This window comes from Stegodyphus dumicola, chromosome 1 (genome assembly GCF_044657685.1).
Source record: "Stegodyphus dumicola isolate Sdum_Otavi_A_Nest chromosome 1, ASM4465768v1".
Classification (NCBI taxonomy): Eukaryota; Metazoa; Arthropoda; class Arachnida; order Araneae; family Eresidae; genus Stegodyphus; species Stegodyphus dumicola.
The window spans coordinates 72,425,978-72,446,133 of NC_140768.1; the positions used below are offsets into that span (position 1 = coordinate 72,425,978).

The 20,156-nt window shown below is 32.8% G+C and overlaps 1 protein-coding gene across 1 annotated transcript in view; it reads left to right on the plus strand.

The window, feature by feature from the left end:
- LOC118186918 (uncharacterized) overlaps nt 1-20,156 on the plus strand; it is a 329,689-nt gene that overhangs the window by 262,277 nt on the left and 47,256 nt on the right. The gene's annotated exons all lie outside the window — the stretch shown is intronic.

Genomic DNA, 20,156 nt, shown 5'->3' on the forward strand with positions numbered 1-20,156 from the left:
GCTTGGAGGTTTGCTATCGATTATAGAAAACTAAATAGCATAACTAAATTCCCAGTTTACCCTTTGCCGGTTATAGACGAGATCATTAGACAGATCAAATCGACGAGATATATGTCTACTTTGGACTTAACGTCTGGCTACTATCAAATAGCTATGAGACCCGAAGATATACATAAAACCGCGTTTATAACAAAATCGGGCACTTATGCATTTTTACGCATGCCTTTTGGGTTGTGTGGGGCCCCATCAACATTCCAGAGAGCTATGGACATTGTTCTAAAGCCTGTCCTAGGAAAATCAACTTTAATTTATCTAGATGATATAATTACGAGGGCTATCCAGAAAGTAGATTATGTTTTGGAATAAAAAAATAAACAAAGTATAGGAAACAAATTTTATTATATACAGATGAAAGCCACACTCAAATACTACTTTTCTACATAGTCACCATACAAATTAAGGCATTTATCGTAGCGATGTACGAGCTTGGAAATTCCTTCGTCGAAAAATTCGGCCGCCTGCGCCTTCAACCACTTCGTTACCTCTTCTTGTTTTTCGCTGATGATTTCGTGCAACAAACTTCGCGAAATTTGTGGAAAACTCAAAGAAAGTTCCGTTATTGTGAAATTTCGATTTTCACGGACTTAAGCATCGACTTTTTCGAGAAGTTCGGCGGTCACTATGCTGGGTCTCCCACTTCGATCTTCGTCGTGAACATTGGTTCAGCCATTTTGAAATCTTATGACCCACTGACGCACTCCACCTTCAGTGATAATGTTGTCCCCATACACTTCACGAAGCTGCCGATAGATTTCTATAGGTTTACAGTTTTTTGCAGTCAGAAACCTTATTACTGAGCGCACCTCGCAGCTCGCGGGATTTTCAATTAACGCAGACATTTCAAACCGTCACAGTATCTGAACGGAGCACAGCACGAACCTCTCACTAGCACGGCTAGATGCAGACTGAGCTGCGCAACGCTCTGACCCCAAGATGGCCGCGCTAGCCCCGCCCCTAGCGGACACAGACGGAAACGTAATCTACTTCCTGGATGGCCCTCGTATAACGAGTAGTACGTTGGAACAACATATTAGTGACCTCGAACAAGTTTTTAAATTATTAAAAGAGGCCGGTCTTACAATTAACGCCTCAAAATGTAAGTTCGCAACTAAAGAACTTAAATATCTCGGTTATAAAATTTCACAAAAGGGTATAGAAACGCAAGATTCAAAAATAAAAGCTATTAAGAATTTCCCACCGCCCAACACCGCCAAGAAACTTTCGTCTTTCCTTGGACTATGTTCTTACTATCGATCTTTCATAAAAGATTTCGCTAATATTGTTGAACCACTCTTAGTAATCAAAAGAAAAAAGAGTAAATTTACGTGGACAGCGGAAGCGAACACAGCTTTTGAAAGATTAAAAGAAGCGCTTATTAATACCCCTGTTTTAAAATTCCCTGAGGGGGACGAAAACCTGGAAATTGCGGCAGATGCATCAGACTATGCGGTGGGTGCGGTTCTTATGCAAAATAACCATCCGCTGGCATTTTTTAGTAAAACATTGAATCAAACACAAAGGAATTATACAGCTACAGAAAGAGAAACATTAGCCGTATTAATGGCTGTACACAAATTTCGAGTTTATTTCGGCAAATCGCCAGTAACAGTCTTTTCGGATCATGCGGCTGTTGGTAGACTTTACTCGGGAAAAAACCTAACGCCCAGGTTAATAAGATGGGCTTTAAAACTCCAAGAATATAATATCACAATAAAATATAAACCGGGTAAGGAAAACAATGTAGCTGACGCACTTTCTCGTATAAAACTGGACGATGAAGATAATGAACTTAAATGCGCTGTGTTGACTTCAAAAATTTTAGATTCTAGAGATACGGTTATTACTGAACTGAAAGCTGATCCTGAATTTGGAAATATCTATGCTTATTTAAAAGACCCCGAAAGCTTTGAGCATACAGATATCGATGCGATAAGAAATAGAGCAAAAAACTATGAAATAATAGATAATTTATTATTCTATACGAAAACAACGAACGAAAGTCTTGAGTATAAGCCAGTCATCCCAGCCTCGCTTCGATTAAGCATTTTGAAGGAGTTGCACGAAAAAAAAAAACAGCGGGTCACCTCGGGGTCAGAAAGACTTTAAAAAGGGTACGCGAGGCGGTATATTTCCCGCAATTATACAAAATAGTAACGGCGTATGTCAGGTCCTGCAATCAATGTCAGTTAATAAATGATATTAATTACAGCCCGGCCGGGTACTTAAATAGCATTCGCGCTACATTTCCGAATGAAATTTTAGGCATAGATCTCCTTGGTCCCTTCCCCCAGAGCGAGTTAAATAAAAATCGTTTTCTTTTAGTAATAGTAGATCATTTTTCAAAATGGATAGAAATTGTTCCACTTAAACGCGCGTCAGCCAAAACAGTCGCAGATGCATTCTTACACAGATACATTTTAAAATACGGTGCACCGATAAAAGTCATTAGCGATAACGGAAAACAATTCATTAGTCAAATATTTGAAAACATATGCAATGGACTTGATATACGCCATATCAGAATGGTTCCGTATAGACCACAGGCTAACATAGCAGAAAGAGTTAATAAAAACATTGTAAAAATGATTCGCAGTTACGTTAGCACACATCACAAGCACTGGGATGGCTACATAAATGAATTAGCTTATGCTTTAAGAACGGCACATCATGATACTACGGGAAAAACTCCAGCAGAAATATTTTTAGGCAGAAAGTTAATTACGCCTTTAGATAAATTATTCTTTGTGCAACAAAGAGAGCAGGAATTTAGACAAAAGGACGTGCAAAAACTAATTGATCAGGCGCTTAAAACCTCGGATACGGCAAGAAATAGGCAGAAAATTTATTATGATAAAAAACGCCGTGAAGCAGATTTTAAAGTTGGGGATAAAGTATTGAAACGGAAATTTTCTTTATCAAGTGCCCCAGACAATTTTATGGCAAAGCTAGCTCCAAAGTTTGAAGGCCCCTATGTAATTCAGGAAATCAAAGGAGTAGTCTTATATCTTAAAAACGAGAGAGGAGAAATCTGTAAAGCAAGTCCCGACCAGGTGAAAAAATACTATAATCCAAATGATTTTGAAATCCTTAAAAAATTCTTACAGGACTCAAGTCTAAACGAAATAGAAGGGCCAGAGACTGCAACAACTATTCCACCACCCAAGAAACGGAGAACTGAAGAGAGACCTAGCACTTCTATAACCCGGACGTCGGTATCAAAAAGAAAAAAGGATTTTCAAACTCCGGCGTTTAAGAAAAACAAAAATACAGATGAACCGGGTAAAGAAACCGTGGTAAAGACGAAAACACCACCTACAAAAGATGGCAGGAGAAATTACACATCAAGGAGAACGCGCACACGGCCACAGAGTCAGGTGCCAGCAAGGCCGCCGTTCCGGAAACTGAAACGCCAACAGGAAGCACAAAAATACGACGAACAGAAGAAATTCAAGAAGGACTCCAGACCGGAGGACGTCAAGACCAGCCGTCCCAGGCAGAAACGCAAAAACCAACAACCAGACGATTACTCCGTCAAGAGGCCAGCATGTAGAGGACGCAAAAGAAAGAACAACGGGGACGCCAATCGGAGATCAATAAGGAGAAGATTGACATCCATGACACCTCTGACTTGGGATCAATTTTGTCAAAAACGGATGACGGAGTTTCAAGCATCGAAAACTCAAAGATAAGTTAAAACGTTCTATAAATATTTTTCTCTTTTGTTCCGAAATGTTATGCATAAGTACGAAGTTCTATGTTTTGACGAAAGTCAATATGTCTCGGTTGAGACTTAGGTTTGTTTTACTTTATTTAGCTAAGGCAAGAGTATTATTTTCTTTAAGTGTAAAAGCTAAAAACAAGCATTTTCTGTTGGTCGAAAGACTAATTTTGTTATGTTAAAGCCAAAATTTGGCCGGAGATAAAAATAACTTCGTATTCTTGTACTAATAAGAATTTTAGTTCCAGTGCCACCAGCTTGGCGAAGAATGAGTAAAGTAAAAATTTATTTTCTCTTATTCATTTTATGGTAAATTGTAAAAAGCATATGTATTAAACTTTTGTAAATGTATGTAAATACTTGCATGTTATGTAAAAGTAGAATTTAGTCTAGAAGCATAAAATTGTAGATGCTAAAAGTGAATGCTTAAAAGCAATGAAGTCAAAATTTAAGTATTAAACTGTAAAGTCATGCTTTAGAGCGAAAGCCTGCATGTTTAAAGATGAATGAGGGGGAAGCTAGAATGAATGTGTTTTGTAGGGTTCTCCACCTAGATTTGAATTTTTAAGACTGTTAAAGTAGCTCATTGAGTTGTAGAATGTCGAGTAAGGTGTGTCTATTTGGTTGTTGAATTCTAACAAATCATGGTGGTTAGGGGAAGTGTTGTAAGACTAAAACACGAATATTCCCGTTTGACACCACACACGGTGGAGAGCCAGGGTAAAGTTAAATTAATGCTTGAAAAATTGAATGAATGTGAAGTAAGCAATAACTAAGAACAACGAAACGTTAAAAACAAAAATTTATTGTGTCAAGAAAGTGTAAATTATAATGTATGTAGAAAGATACTGATACTTATTCCTTCCAGATGCTGGAAGGAAAGACCAAGATTGATTGAGGAAGTCCAGGAAAAGTTGCTGTAAGAAGAACTTTGTAACGACTAACAGAATTTTAATTGTTACATAAGATTTTTTTTTGTGTAAACGAGGCTTTCGCCAGTTAGTTCAGAATTAGATAAACTTACAACAGGTCGTTTGTAGGACCTGCTTCCAAGTTTTCCAAATTCTGGCAGCGGCAAATGTAGGGTTTATATTTACTTTAACTAACATTTATTTTAAGTTTAAACTATCTTTCCTGTCAATCCTTACTTTCCCCTGGAACTGCCAATGCCAGAATATGTAAATTTGAGTAGAACGCGCAAGCATTCAAATTATCAGCGGAAGTAGTATGATTTAAATAGAAGGAAACGAGTTCGGTGAGAGAGTTATTCTTACTTCGCGAGCGCGGAGGTAGAAATCGAGAATTAAAGAACCCCGCGTTGCGGCCTATTGCTTGGCGGGAAGTAGTTGCAATTGTTCCAGTGAGCTTCAAGTCTGCTGAATTAGCTGCGGTATTTGTAAAACGCGGTGAGTTAGTTATTTTAGAGAGCCTCGTAGTTAGAATCTTGTCTTTATTTTCTTTTCAGGTTATTATTTTATTTTGACTGCCTAGTTGGCAAAGTTTGTAAGCGTCAAGAGGACGCAATTGTAAATTAGTACGTTGAATAAAAAGGGACTTAGACCCTTTATAAGACTCTGTGGTTTATACAAGCTTTCACAGTCACCTCTTGGTTGCGTGCTAGTTAGAGGCGCGGAACGTTATAATATACTACAATGAATAAATGAATAAAGATTATGGAAGCAACTATTATTGGTATTTTTGTTGGTGATCAAATCAAAGAAAAGGTTATCATGGTTATCATTTGAACAAATTTTCTGGAATACATTGAATCATATCTTATTTATTTCAGGATAAAGAATCAATAGAATCATATCTGGCGAATTATCTGTCTCTAAGATATTATCTTTATTCTCAGAGAAACCTCAGAGAGCTCAGAGAAACCTCGTTTTAACGAGCATAACATGTACCCGAGTCTTATTTGTAATGCTAAACATTTGTTAAGTGAAACAATATTTTCCATAAGAATGAATGTAAAACTGGATAATGCCTTTCATTCCGAAATGAATACTCAAACAAATTTATAAAAATGTAATTTATTATTTATAGTATATCATTCTTTATAAAAATATTGTTAAATGATACATGGTTTTACTCCTCAAAATCTGGTGAAAATTTAACAGCATTACTTTTAAATAATTTGTAGTGCGCCTAAAGTACTACCTTAGAAGAGCGATGCCTCTCAAAAAATATATGCAATATTTTCTCATACTTTCAATATCTTTCTTATTTCACTGGACTGTTTCCAATTTGCTGTGTCAGTTACCTTCTCCTTCCCTGACAAAATCTACCTCACAATTCACAATTTCTTGGTATGTCACAGAATTCAGTTGCATAAGCTCTTCGTTGGTCAGCTGTAAGCTATGCTCTTCCACTAGTTCGACGATATTGTTACTATCAAACTCTAGCCCAGTAATCTTGCCCACAGAAACAATCTCGTTGATTACAGGCTCCATAACATTTGTACAAGCTCCTTAGAGTCGCGTTCAGCCATGCTGTCTGGTCAAAGCTTCATTCATTCAGAAATAAGTATTCTCTTAGTGACCCCTTCCCATGCCTTGTCGATTTTCATGAGGCGTGGGAAAGGGTCACTAAGAAAAGAGTGAAATGTGATGTGAAAGTGGTCTTTCTGAAACTCAATGAGAGTAACATTAGTTCATTCAGTTACTTTAAATTCCCACTCAAAGAATTTTTCAGTGTAAAACGTTTTCAAATTTGGAATCACCTGCTGTTAATGGCTACAGTAAGTCACGTTTCACTCAAGCCTTGTTGATGGACCTCCGCATGCTATTTAATCTGCTGTACTGTGTATTTCTTGAAAGATCGTATAATGTCCGAATGGTAAATAAGCAATAGTTTAATTATCAAATCGCCACTTATATTTTCACAACACAATAGAATGATATTGTCTTTCATTGGCTTGGTGTCCAGCAAAGCCTTCTCCTTGGTTCTAATAGTAGTTTGCTTCGGAATCTTTTCCAAGAGCAATAGATAGGTACTAAGAGTGAGTGGGGCATCGGAGACTTCGTCATGGATCAAACTGGTAACATCCTTGCACACTAACCATCTATAGAATTAACCCCTCTCGGGAACATTAGTATATTGCTGAGTTCGAATGAAAGAGGTTATGGGCTTTTGGGGGGCATGAGACTACTTTATTTCTGATATCACAGTTCAGTATTTGCTATATAATGTGTTCCGTAGCAGGGGAAATTCCTGATTTATTGAATTGTGCAGTTGTACAGTCTATAGTATTGCTCAGTACATTGTGGATGCTAAATACATCTGATATTTTTGCGTTATTCCCCCTGGTAGATTTATAGCTTATAATGGTTCAATTTTTCCATTCTTTTTAGTAGGATATGTGTTGTGTTATGTCTAAATAGTATGTTAATGTCGAAGAGTCCTTTCAAGTGGAGTATTTTGTGAGCGAACATTGTAAACGTAATGATCCGCATTACCTAATTCTTCGCTTGAGTATTTATGATAGTTATTTCTAAATTAAAAACATTTGTAATTCGTTTGTTTACTGAAGTTAGAAAACATTTTATTGTTAATTTTGCTGAGGTTTGATTCGAGAAATATATCTGTGTGGTCCTTTAATAAAATGGAACATAAAGGAAATCATACATGTCAAATTCCCTTTGTGATAATATATATATATATATATATATATATATATATATATATATATTAGTTAGTATATTGTGATACAATATTGATTGATCTAAGATATCCGACGTTAAATCCTGTATATAGGCTCATTAGTATCAAATGCATTACTTAACACACATTTCACATTTCCATTTACGTCTGAAAGATATTTGATATCAAATGGGTTACAGTACTACAGAAGTGATTTAACATTATTTACTTAATCGTTTAATTTGTATTAACTTCCGAAAGAACGTTTCCAAAGGATGAGCATGATGCAAGTATTGCAAACAGAATTGCAGCAATATCAGAGATAAGCTTAATTAATTTTTAATTAGTCTTGTTTAAATTTATCTTGTTAGATTAATATAAATTTTAGCTGCTTTTAACAGTATGATAATGTCTTGTCCCACCATTTGCTTCCTACTTTAACATAAAGCACTGAATTAGATTATAATGATTTGTACTTTTCTGAAACGATACTTTAAAGGGCATGCCGATTTATAGTTAATATAAACATTTTATTACTGACATCAATCCGAATGAATTTAGTATTTAAATTATAGATACTTAATTCCATGAATATCTTTTTGGTACCATGTGACATAATTTGAACGTTTTTGATCGTGTTCGGTGCCTGGCTACTTTCTTATAATCCAGATAGGGTCATTTTTAACTTTTCAAATGAACACCAAAATTGAAGAAAATACTATGCCACGTATATATACGTAATATCCTTGACATATTTTTGTAGTAGAATAAAACGCACAAATGGAAAAAAAATCACAAAATATATAAAAAAAACCTTAAAATGAAAGCCGAGAAAGAGGAGAGGTTTGAAATAAATCAGCACAATCCGGCTTGAGCTGCACAAATATTGCTAGCCCTTTTTATTTATCAAAATACCTTTTATTGTGTACTTATTGTATATAGTGTTGCTTTCCTCTTTCATTAAGCCTACAGCGTGTCTAATATACCGTCAAAATATAGCTATTATCACTGAGAACTACCCACGTATACGTGATAAGTAATATATGATCTTATAAAAACATTCAGGAATAAAAATATCATGCGTTGCAAACGCTAGTTTTTTATTTTCTTCGTATACGTTTCTAAATGGGACACAGAAAATTAGAATGAAATTTAGCGCATTCATTCCACATGAAGCAATTTACAGATAAGCTTACAATGTTAAGCATTCAGCAGCTAAAAGAATCTAACAATTCGTTATTTGGTGATCTGGAGTGCAAGTATTTAATATTTTAATTCAGTTTATTACAATGCGCAATTTTCGATGGTCTTATGTATCAGTTCATCTTAGAATTAGGCGTATCATTTTCATTTTACAGAAGAAGCTTCATCACGGCCTACCGTAATGGTCATGACAAAATTAAAGTAAGATAGAATAGTAAGTAAGATGATAAGTAAACTAAATAAAACATAAAAACATAATAATAAGATAAAATGTAAGATAAATAAATGAAACAAAACTATAATAATAAAGGGTAAGATAAATAAAAAGAAAAGACAAAGATAAAATGGCAAAAATAAATTATATTAGGAATGCATTTTACGCATTTTTCCTATTTTGCGTTTTACAGCATTTATGCATTAGTATTTACATATAAAGCTTCAAATATCACACTGAATCTATTTTTGCATAACCATGCGGAACAAAAATATTTCTCTAGCGGAAAGAAAATAATATTTCAATTCTGAATTTTTGAAAACTTCATTCACCGATAAGGAATTTGGAACTTTTACTCACAGACGCAATCAGAGAGAGAAGCTATAAAGTCCATCAGGCTTAAAAAAATTCTCCGAATATTTCAAAAATGAAAATGGATTTCGAGGTTTCTTTATAAAATGGAAGCATTTGATTGCTGAATTCTTTCGAAAATCTGGAAAAGCAAAAGTACTGTTGGATGTTTTCTACTAAAGTAATAATTGTGATTATTAAGGAAAACATTATGTAGTCATGAATGTAATCAATATGAGAGGTATGAAAACCTATCCATAAATATTTGATTTGAGAAATGCATTTAAATATTTCTGAGTCATGGCTCTTTTTGTGAAATAACAACAGAGTCCTAAGAAAATTCAAACAACTTTGTTATTTAAAGCTTTAAATTGAAAAAAAAATATTTGTGTTTACATACCATTGCGTCCTAAGAAGGGACGGACATTTACAACCATGCCTTCTCCAGGACTTAAAACCAGGCCCTTCGGTACCGCAGTAGGCTTCCCTAATCACTATACCATCTGGGCTGCAACAATTGAAAATTTGAACTTAATATGTAAATTAAACTCGATGCTGGACACTGTAAGTCAAATAGCCTTACCAAACATTGTCTCAATTATTAAATGCGTGATTTACTTCGGCTAGCAAAATCGCTAACATTCGATAATAAATACAGCACAGCTGAGCATGAAAAAACTGGTACGCTGAGTGTCCCTGCTAAAAGCTCTTCAAAAATTACGATTTAAGTATTCTTAACTTATTTAAATCCCGGTGAGAACTAATGAAAATGAGAAGCAACACTAAAGTTCTTAATCATAAAAAATGCATTATTTAATATAGTAAATTCCCCTACAAAAATTCTGATTTGAAAAGGAAATTTTGCTATTAATTATAGGGGAATTTTGTAATATTCATATTATATAATTTTGTTAGACGTTTTAGAGCTACAGTTTTCGCTCCTATTTTCAAATGATTATCACTAAAATTAAGATAGTAATAAAACAAATCATTTCTAACAATAGAAGCCATCTCTATTATCATTGCAAGGAATGCAATAAAAATCTTAACTCTTTAATTTGAATTTACATTTATATCAGATCAAATCTCTTAGCTTTAATATATTTTTGCTCATGTTCTCTCTAATGCTGTATTTAGTGTTAATTAAAAAGTTTTGATTTGTAATTGCGCAATAAAATTTACGAAATCTTATCTCCTTTTCTTTTCAAATGATTATTTGTTTCAGAAGAATGTTTTTGTTTTATGACTTTTTGGAACGATGTAACTATATAAATTATTTACATAATCGCAGAATCTTTTACAAAAAAGGACAATTTTTGAAGAACAACAAGGGTTATAAAATGAATACTTTGGCACTTAAAACCAAAGAAAGAATTATCTTTAAGAATGTAGTTTGAATGAAATATGTTGCAAGTTCTATTGCATACTGCCATTCTTCAAATGAAATTCACTGAATATAGCTTGAGGGTAGAGAAGTAATTAAATAATGACATAGCAAGTGATATGCCACCACATATGACATACCTTAAATAAAAATCCATAGCGATTTTTTTCAACCTATTTTGCCCAATTGTCCTGTTTTTCCATTATCAGAAGATAATCCAGTCCCTCTTTACCCCAAACTGGAAAAAACAATTTTTAGATTTTAAAGTATTTTTATCTCTCGCCAACCTATCTACGTAGGTATGGGACGTAATCTTTTCAGTCAAAAAATTTGAGGTGAGTTTTCAGTGAATAAGTACGATTAGGTCCACACAACACGTTTTAACTGTCTTAAGAATGATGTTTGTGCATACATCCGTGACAAAATTTTAGTTCATAATTATTATATGAACATTTTCAGTATTTAAACTCTGCACATTCGTGTAAAGAGTTAACGGGATTTTCGGTAAAATCGAATAAACGGAAATGGTACTTTACTCGAAGCCCTAGCGGGAATTTAACCCCCACAGCACGTTTCATCACTTGATTTTTCACGCATGATAACTTATATGAAACATTCAAATATTTCTATTTTCCGTACTCAGATTCTGCATTTACATAAAGAGTTGATTAGATTTTGTATAAAATTAGACAGTCGGAATTGGTACTTCCATAATACTCTTTAGTAAACAACTGGAAATGGTGCTTTACTTAAGCCGATAACAGTGTTTAGTCAAAAAATGCATTAAAATATAATCTAAATCTTTTCAGTGTTTTTACTTAAGGCTTTTATATCAATGGTAACAATGTATTACATTTTGTCTAAAATTGTTGAATCGGAAGTGAAGCTTTACTTAAAGCTCTGAAGAGACTTTCGTGAAAACATAGATTATAAGATAATTCAGAACCTCTCAAATTTAATTATAGAAAAGGTATGTGATTGGGAACAACATATTGCATTTTTAAGCTTTAACTATTTTCTTGAAATTATGCTAAATGCAACGAGAATAAACTAACTGTGAAGATGAGCTTTCGTTATAAAGCCATTACATACATTAGTCTCAATCTTAATTTTGTAAAGAAATAATGTAGCAAATATAAGCATAGCGAATATAAAAATATGACAACAATTAGTACCCTATTAGGTAATCTAAATATATGCTGATTTAAAGTTTTTTAATTCTGTTGCTGAATATTAAGTTGCGTAATTGTGAAGAAAGTGATGTTCCAAAAATAAAGCTAAAATGACAAATAAAAGAGGTTAGTCATCTTATTAAGGAAACTGAACACTAAGATCATAAACTGAGGAAAAAGTGAAAAAGAAATGTAGAAAATACATAACATTCCTATCGAAAATTCTAACGATATGCTGCTTAAAAAAATTGTGATTGCTAAGTCATTGATTTATGAATCCAAAACACGGCATGACCAGAGAATATGCTACGATGAATACGTTATTTTCATATCAAAGTATGAGAATAGAAGTCAGATGTGTAATAAATACCGTTAATATTTTGTAAGTATATATATAATAAAATATATAAATAATATATATTTGTAAATATATAATTTTGTAAATATAAAGCTGATTTTTGTTGTTTGACTTCTGAAAAAGTTTAGATGCAGTTAAGCAAGCATTATCATATGCTTTGTCTAGCTGTAGAGTCAAATGCCTTTCTAAAACGCAGATAACATTAATTTTTTTAATGTCTAGTTAAATATATTTAGCTGAATATACATTATATTCCATAGCTGTTAAAAGGAGGTTACAAATCCTGGTGTTTGTAATCAGACAGAAAATTGATTTGAAAACTAAAAGAGAAACACGCTAATGCAATATTTGTTGTAGTTTCAAACGATTGAACACTCTCACCTTAATGCTTTCATCGAAAATGGGCAATATCCGTGGCTTGTTTAGCGGTCTCATCATTAAGAATGCTGAAATTGCACAACAAGTACGACCGATTTACATTCGAGTTTCCGGAGAAGTTTCTTCTCAATTTTAATGGAAAACTCCCGTTGGATTGATCTGAGAGTCTTCCATTTCGCTTCTCCTACTACGAAGGCTCTCTATTCGCCAGTATTTTAAGTGAACCCATGCCAAACAGACCATACACGCTTAGAAATATACCTTGCTTCAAACCCAGACCCAAATGTACTGCAGCTAACAGAGCTCAGCAGTATACCGATCAGTACCTTCCTGCATGAAATTTAAAATTAAGTAATTAAGAAACCTTAGTTTCCGGTTTACTTTGAATAAATTCTTATGAATTTCGAAAACAATTTGCTCTTTTCAGGAGTATAAATTAGATAATTTTGTTTTACTCTTGAGAAAGAGATATTTCACCTTAGAAATGGTGAGATTTGTTCAAAATTTAAGCTAAAAAAAGTTGATTTTTTCCTTAATTTAAAAATATATTAAACTTTTCTGAAGTCTCAATAAAATAAGACCGAGTCATGATTTCCACGATACTACCAGTAGTTTGAACATGGAATTAGCAATAAAAATATACATAACACGACAAACGTAATATACAAAAAATAATATGTTAAGTTATTTTCAAATAGAAAGCATATGTACAGTTGGAGTCGTTTACATTAAGCGAATTAAATATGCTATCTTTCATTATGTAATATTTGCATGGTGCTACATTTTTATTATACCAACAGAACATGTGATGGATAATACGTCGTTTCACCTAAAAAGGATTACGAAGACCTTGACACTCCTCTCTATTAATTAGTGTTTATGTGCAGTATCAAGTAAAGTCCTTTGTATAGCATATGATGAAAGTCGAACCAAGTAAAAAATATACTGTTACGTTCAGAGAAGGATTTGAAGAACTGTTACATATTATTATTAAAGACGTTCAATCCTCTTTCTCAAGAACTTTAAATTTTACATTGGATTGATATTTTTAACTTTCATGTCATTTCTTGGTATCAAGCAGCGGATGAATATTTTAAATGCCTTTACTGATAAATTTATTTTGAAGGAGTGAGACCAGATACTGTAAGCGCTCTTTAACGTGAATTTGAACGGACCGAAAAATGAAGCGTTCTTGTTAAATATTCGTGTTAACTGGGGGCTCAAATGTTATTTTGAAATGATTTTTTTTTTACATATGGACTATTTACAGTATATAGTTACGTAAGTACTATAATATATTATGTATGTTGTCATAATACAATACTGCATTAATTGCTGCATTATAACTTGAACAAATGCACTTGCACATCATCCAATTTACCGCCAACGGTATTTAACGTCCGTTAAAATAGCGGTAAATTCGTATGCTCCAGAAAAATTTTCTACAGTGTCCAAGGCATAAAGCATTTTCTGGTGGGTGGGCTCAATAATACTGCCTTCTTCACTTCTGCTGACATTTCTTGCACCTCAGACACAACTGCTTGTATATCAGATTCCACCAAAGCACATACGGCAACATCGTAATTTGCCCTAACAAATTCCAAAAAACGCACGGTAGACGCAATGCTGTCGAGCAATGTTTGTTATTTCTGCTGGTTATTTTGGTCGGAAAATTTCTGAACAGAGTTCTAGCAGAGAAACAACAAAAAAAAAATATAATGAACTTTGAAAGCTCGTGTTAAATAATAAATCAAATGACGCAAAGAACTAAGAACAGTTCGTAATTCGTGCTAACCGAAATTCGCGTTAAATGATCAAACTTCTTATAAGACCATATACATCGCTGCCGGGAGCAAAATTTTGTTCATGTTAACCGAGTGTTTGCCTTAAGCGAGTTCATGTTAAGAGGAGTTTACTCTGTTAGAACAACCTTACGTAACTAATTGTATGTAGTAATGATTAAACGCTAATAGAATAGTCTTCTGGGAGTGCAAAATCTATCATAGAAATATACTTTATGTACTTATTCTAATGATAATATCTATTGTGCGTAATTCTTATTTATAGGATTCCAGTAATGAAAGATTTCTGATCAAGTTGTACTCTATATTGCTTTTAATTTGTTAACATGAACCTAATTATCTTGTGGTAAAAATATAACATAAATATGAAGAATAGAATTCTCCAGTATATTGGTAGGATATTTTGTAGTTCAGCCACTGTGTTCAGTAAAGTAATGACAATAGAACACTTCTAATCACAACTCCTTCAACTAAATAACATCAGTCTCTTTCGGATTCTCCTACGCTCCGTCTCCGTTATATTCGTCATTTTGTATTCTGAGCATAGGCGAATCGATTGCGTCCTCAAACTACACTCCACATATAATAAGGAGTTCTAGTGGAAAAGCTAATGTACAACTATTAGATCATTAAGCCGTAAGTAACATCCTTTACTCTTGGAAAATGGGATTTAAACATTATTTAATGAACACCTGCCTATGATTAAAGCTATGGAAATATTTGGAGTACTGTTTAAAGTAAGGAATTGGCAAAATCCTTTTGCCTGCACGTACCTCGTCTATTATCTCATGGTTAAGAAGGTGATTCAGTTACCTTATTAAGATCACAAATAGTATTTAACTAATAGATGTTCAATTATATAGAGGGAGTAAAGGAAGAAAGATAAATAAAAATGACTGAAATGAGAACTGCGCTTGTTGTTCAGATAATGATGTTTTCTTATTCAAAGCGTATTATTAAAGCAACACGTACCTCTCCTATTAATTTCGAACAACAACTCTCGTAAATAATAAAAAATTAAGCAAAATGAAACTTATGATCCTCTTTCATTTACAAAGGGATGAAAATACATAGTAGATTTATCGGACATTGTAATTAAGCTTATTACGATGATTATTATATTTATTTACTTATTTATTATGATTACTCATAAAACTTATTTATTAATTATTAATATTTAATAATATTAATTAAAGCAACAAAGTTGCGCTTTATTACAATCAATAGATAAGTTTATTTCCTTATAACGTTTGTTAACAATACTTTTACTAAGATTCCCTTACATTACAGAAGTTTGAAAAATAGCTCAAACGGCGTCCTTAAACTGTATACGGTTATTATTATTTTAATTAACCTAATTATTATTTAGACCGTTTGCTACCTTCTTTTCCGTTTGCTTACCAGAAAGGTAAATCAGTAAGAGAGCATTTAAGCCAAGGTTTTTGGATTATAAGTCAGAGCGTGTTTCTGCCTCTCGTGGCAGCTTTACTATACTTTGCCAGCTCTAATAAGATTGAAAGATTCGGCTTTGTGTTATAGCTGCTGTCAGTTAAATTGCTACAATTGTTACTCGGGTTAAAATTTGGAGCCAATTTCGATTTAAATTTACTTGCATAGTTTTTGACTACTATCCTACATTTCAATTTAATTTAGTTTCATAGCCACAAGTGGTGGTTATTCTGCTAAGCACAATTTGTACTTTAATATTCAAGTTCTGATTTAATAAAGAGATTTTTTTAACCTTTTCAAGTGTCTGTTGTTAACTTCAGACCAAGCGATATCAATTATCGCTCATACTACCAAACAAACTAGTTCATACTGCTAATAAAAGTAGTTTGTTTTACCAAACGAAGGCAAACTGTATAATTGAGATAATTCTGATACAGTTGCCAACAGCAGAGACACTTTTGGAAATATTTCGCATATTTCGTATTGCTGCTGATAAGAGTTAGTTAAACAAATACTCTTGTTCATATTAGTTTATTCTATCTGAGGCGGGATACTTCAGACCTAAAGAGTTTCCAGAACGAAATTCTAATTAAGTACCCACTGGAGGCGTCGTAACTTAGTTTACTGATCTGACGGGTGGTATCGAAATATACTCTGTCCTTGATCTCCTTCTCAATACGTAGTGATCCGCCAAATGTCTTCGAATACGAGCAACAATAAACTAAAGCTAGAAATTGTTAGCCAAACCTGGTGGCTCGCAATTAAAAAAAGTAGACCATCAGATCTGTGAAAAAAAAAAAAAAACATAAATTTGAGATGATCAATATTACTGCAGAGTTTATTTAAGTATAAAGCTACTTATATCAATGTCTAATATGTATAGTAAAAAACAATTAAGCATGCTGTAACGTCGAAATAGGCAAACTATGTTGAACTACTAACATCAAGTCCTAAATATATTTCAGAATTACAGAGAACCATGTAACCGGAGACGTAGAAATATATCTCCAGTCTTAAATGACACCTCTTGAGCTTTCTATATGTTTTCCGTTGTTTCAATAATTTATGAATACAAAATTAGAAGAAACTTCCCAAAGCTTACGTTTATCAACATAGTAGCAATATCTACAGAGTCATTAACGTTTTGGATGCTGGAGACGTGAAATATTTGCAGTGCCCTGCCCGGGCTTCGAAATCTTGACTTCCCTAAAAAGTATCGAGGGTGCTTCCAGTAACACCACGAAGGCATGCGGTAAGGAGGGAGAATATACTTTATAAATCATTGGTGTAAATGCAAAATTGGCATTCTTTTTGTATATTATTTATAAAAAAGAGAGCAGATCTATATCTCTCATTGTACTTGGTCAATTGACGAAACTTAATTTACGTTTTTCATTTTTCAAAAGTGTAATTTAAAATATATATATATATGTATATAAAAACAAACATTAAATTTTGTAAAATTTGGTGAGACATTTAACGGGAATCTGAAAAATTTATATTGGTGCACTTTTGTATCCTGTTTGCACCCATAATGATTCACTTGATGAAAATTCTTATACTGTAAGGCACCCTATTTTCATTTCCCTTTCATTATACATGATCGGAAAAAAAAAAAGATGCATCGTTGATTATTTTGAAATAATTTTCTTTATGATATATTTGTAATCATAGTTCTTATTTCAGATAGTTTTTTTTTTCTTTTTAGAATTTCATTTTAATTGCTTAAGTTGTATGCTTTTTCAAATAAGAGTTTTAAAATTTTTCACCTATTCATTCAAACTGTATACTTTAAACATATTTATTAACATATATTTTCGAGAATTTTATTTTATTTATTTTAATTGCATTTCTTTCGAAAAAGTACTTTGTGACACAGACTACGATGTATTTCAAAACTGCATACATGAAAGAGAAAATGCAGTAAAGAGAAAAAGCACACCTTCCAATGGATCGTTCAGAAAAGATATTTAAATGAGAAAGAAGTATAACCGAAAGTTTAATTTGGGATGAGATGCACACATTGCTTTAAGCAGTTTTATCATTGTGCCATTGCTTTACACAATTTTATCATTCTTCTTTCAGTTTCTTAAAATATTCATATTACATTCAATTTTTTTAAATAGCAAGAAACAAATAGCATAAGATTTTTAAAAAATCAATCTTTTATTTTAAAGAAATACCAAATTTTATGGAAAATATGTTTTTCTTTTAGTGCCTTGTCGTTTTCCTTCAGGCATTCCAGAAATACATTAAAAAGTAAAAGAGAACTTTGTTTTTTGTTCGCGATATACCGCAAACATTTTCGAAATATACTGATATTTCATTCATATAAGCAAAAGTATCGCCTTCCGTTTGATCAGTATTTGGTCAGAGTAAAACAGGGAAACAACTTTAACTATGATACTCAATATATTAGATTCACCAAAAGGAAAAAAGTCTTTAGCAGAATATCCATATGCGTTCTTGGTTAAATTCTTGAATCTTCAACTAATTTCATTGAGACTTCTTGGGATTCTCCGTTTAAGATATGATATGATGTTCTATACTTAATTTGAATTTATACGTTTATTCAGTCTAAAAACAGTAGCGAACAGTAGCCCTTCACTATTATTTCTGATGACATTTCATTTGTTTTTTCTGTTAACTCAAGTCCACTTGCTGGTATATTTTTTACCCTTTAAGTTTCCATAAATTTTGCAATCTTGTCATCGGAGAACTCCTTCTTGGTGGGTCGATTTTTTTTGTTATAGAGTGTATTTCCGACTTACCGAAGCTGAAGGAATCGAAGTTTTAGTGTATATTCATTGTGTGGCAATTAAATAAGCAGATGTATTAAAAAATAGGATGTAGAACTTAACACTGATGCAACTTCCTGTCTTAATGCAAGTACGACAGGTGACGAAACGAAAGGCTTGTAGAGGGCTGTTTTTAACACGCCTCTAAAAGTAGATCTATTCCATTTGTCTCTTTAATGTAAAAATATTAATATAAGTACAATAAGAGTAAACTTAGAGCCAGAATATTGGACGAAAATCTTGAGAATTGCAAAAACTTCAATCGAACCACACATTATTTTCTCATTATATGCTCTCATTCTCTCTTGATGCATTAGTTTCTGATATCCAAGATCAAATATCCTATTCACTTTATGATTTCTTGTTATCTTTATAATTATAAATGCATTTTGTAATGAAATGTTATGTATAAATCACTGTTTCACTCAAAACGTTTCTATATGTTTTGTTTCTTATAGTATATAGCACATAGTGAGCAAATTTGAACTAACGGGGTCAAACTCGCACATTTCTTTCCTAGAGGTAAATTTCAAAAATTTCTTTCCTCATACATTCCGCAATCAAACCTGAATAAACCCGAAAATTTTGAATGACTGTGCAGTACACTTATTTTTTTTTTTAGATTGCGAGTTACCACTGGTGTCAGAAATAATTTGTATGGTTCAAAATACCACTTCTTCCAATGTGAGTCAGAGAAGTTAAAAGACGGGACACTTCTGGTATAGATATATGCAACTTGAAATCATATCGGTTCATTAAAGTAATATGCTGATTAATATCACGTGATCTTCATAAGGTTTTCAATTTTCTATTACTCCTTAAATTGCAAATTTCAGCTCAAATTCTAAAGACTTTTTTTTTTCCTTTTTTTCAAATGTGAATAAATACATCATGGTTGAAACTTTCTTTCACATTTTATACTATATGACGAAACATTTTGCGTTCTTGATTGAAACTCTTATTAAATATTGGCTGTAATTCTATATTTCATTGATTTTACATTAAATTGTTACGAATTATTTTATTTATAAATAAAGAAAAATATTAACAGCAATTAAATAATAGTTAAATGTATTTATTCTGCTGCCAATAAACGCACATGCCTTAGTGCTAATAAATTCCGCTTGGAACGAACGACTTGTCAAATTCGATTAACACATACAATAAGAGTTCATGCATATCACTGCTAGTGGCATTGAATGAATTCATGCATACTATTGCTAAAATGTATAAAAACGAAAAGAAATTGCCTCATAATTCTAATAACGTCTCTTGTTTCCGTTTTGGTATGAGATATTTTCTTACTCATTTCCGCATTCCTTTGTGCTGTAACTGGAAGCCTGCTCCATGCGTATTCTCGAGGTACAGAGTTCGAATCCCGGGAAGAGCAGTGCAGGTTTCTTCAGTTTTGTGACATCGATATAACCTAATGACACTACAGGCGGTTAAACCAGTTTTACCGAGGTTATTTCTCTTCATATGTCTAATGATTCTGAAATTAACACGCAATTCGCTAGTATCGAGCTTCCAAATTTAATAATTTAAATGGCTTGAAAGAGATTCAAATTGTAAATAAATCTAAAACTGGAGCAAAATATCTTAAGATGAAAAACAGAACAATGTCATG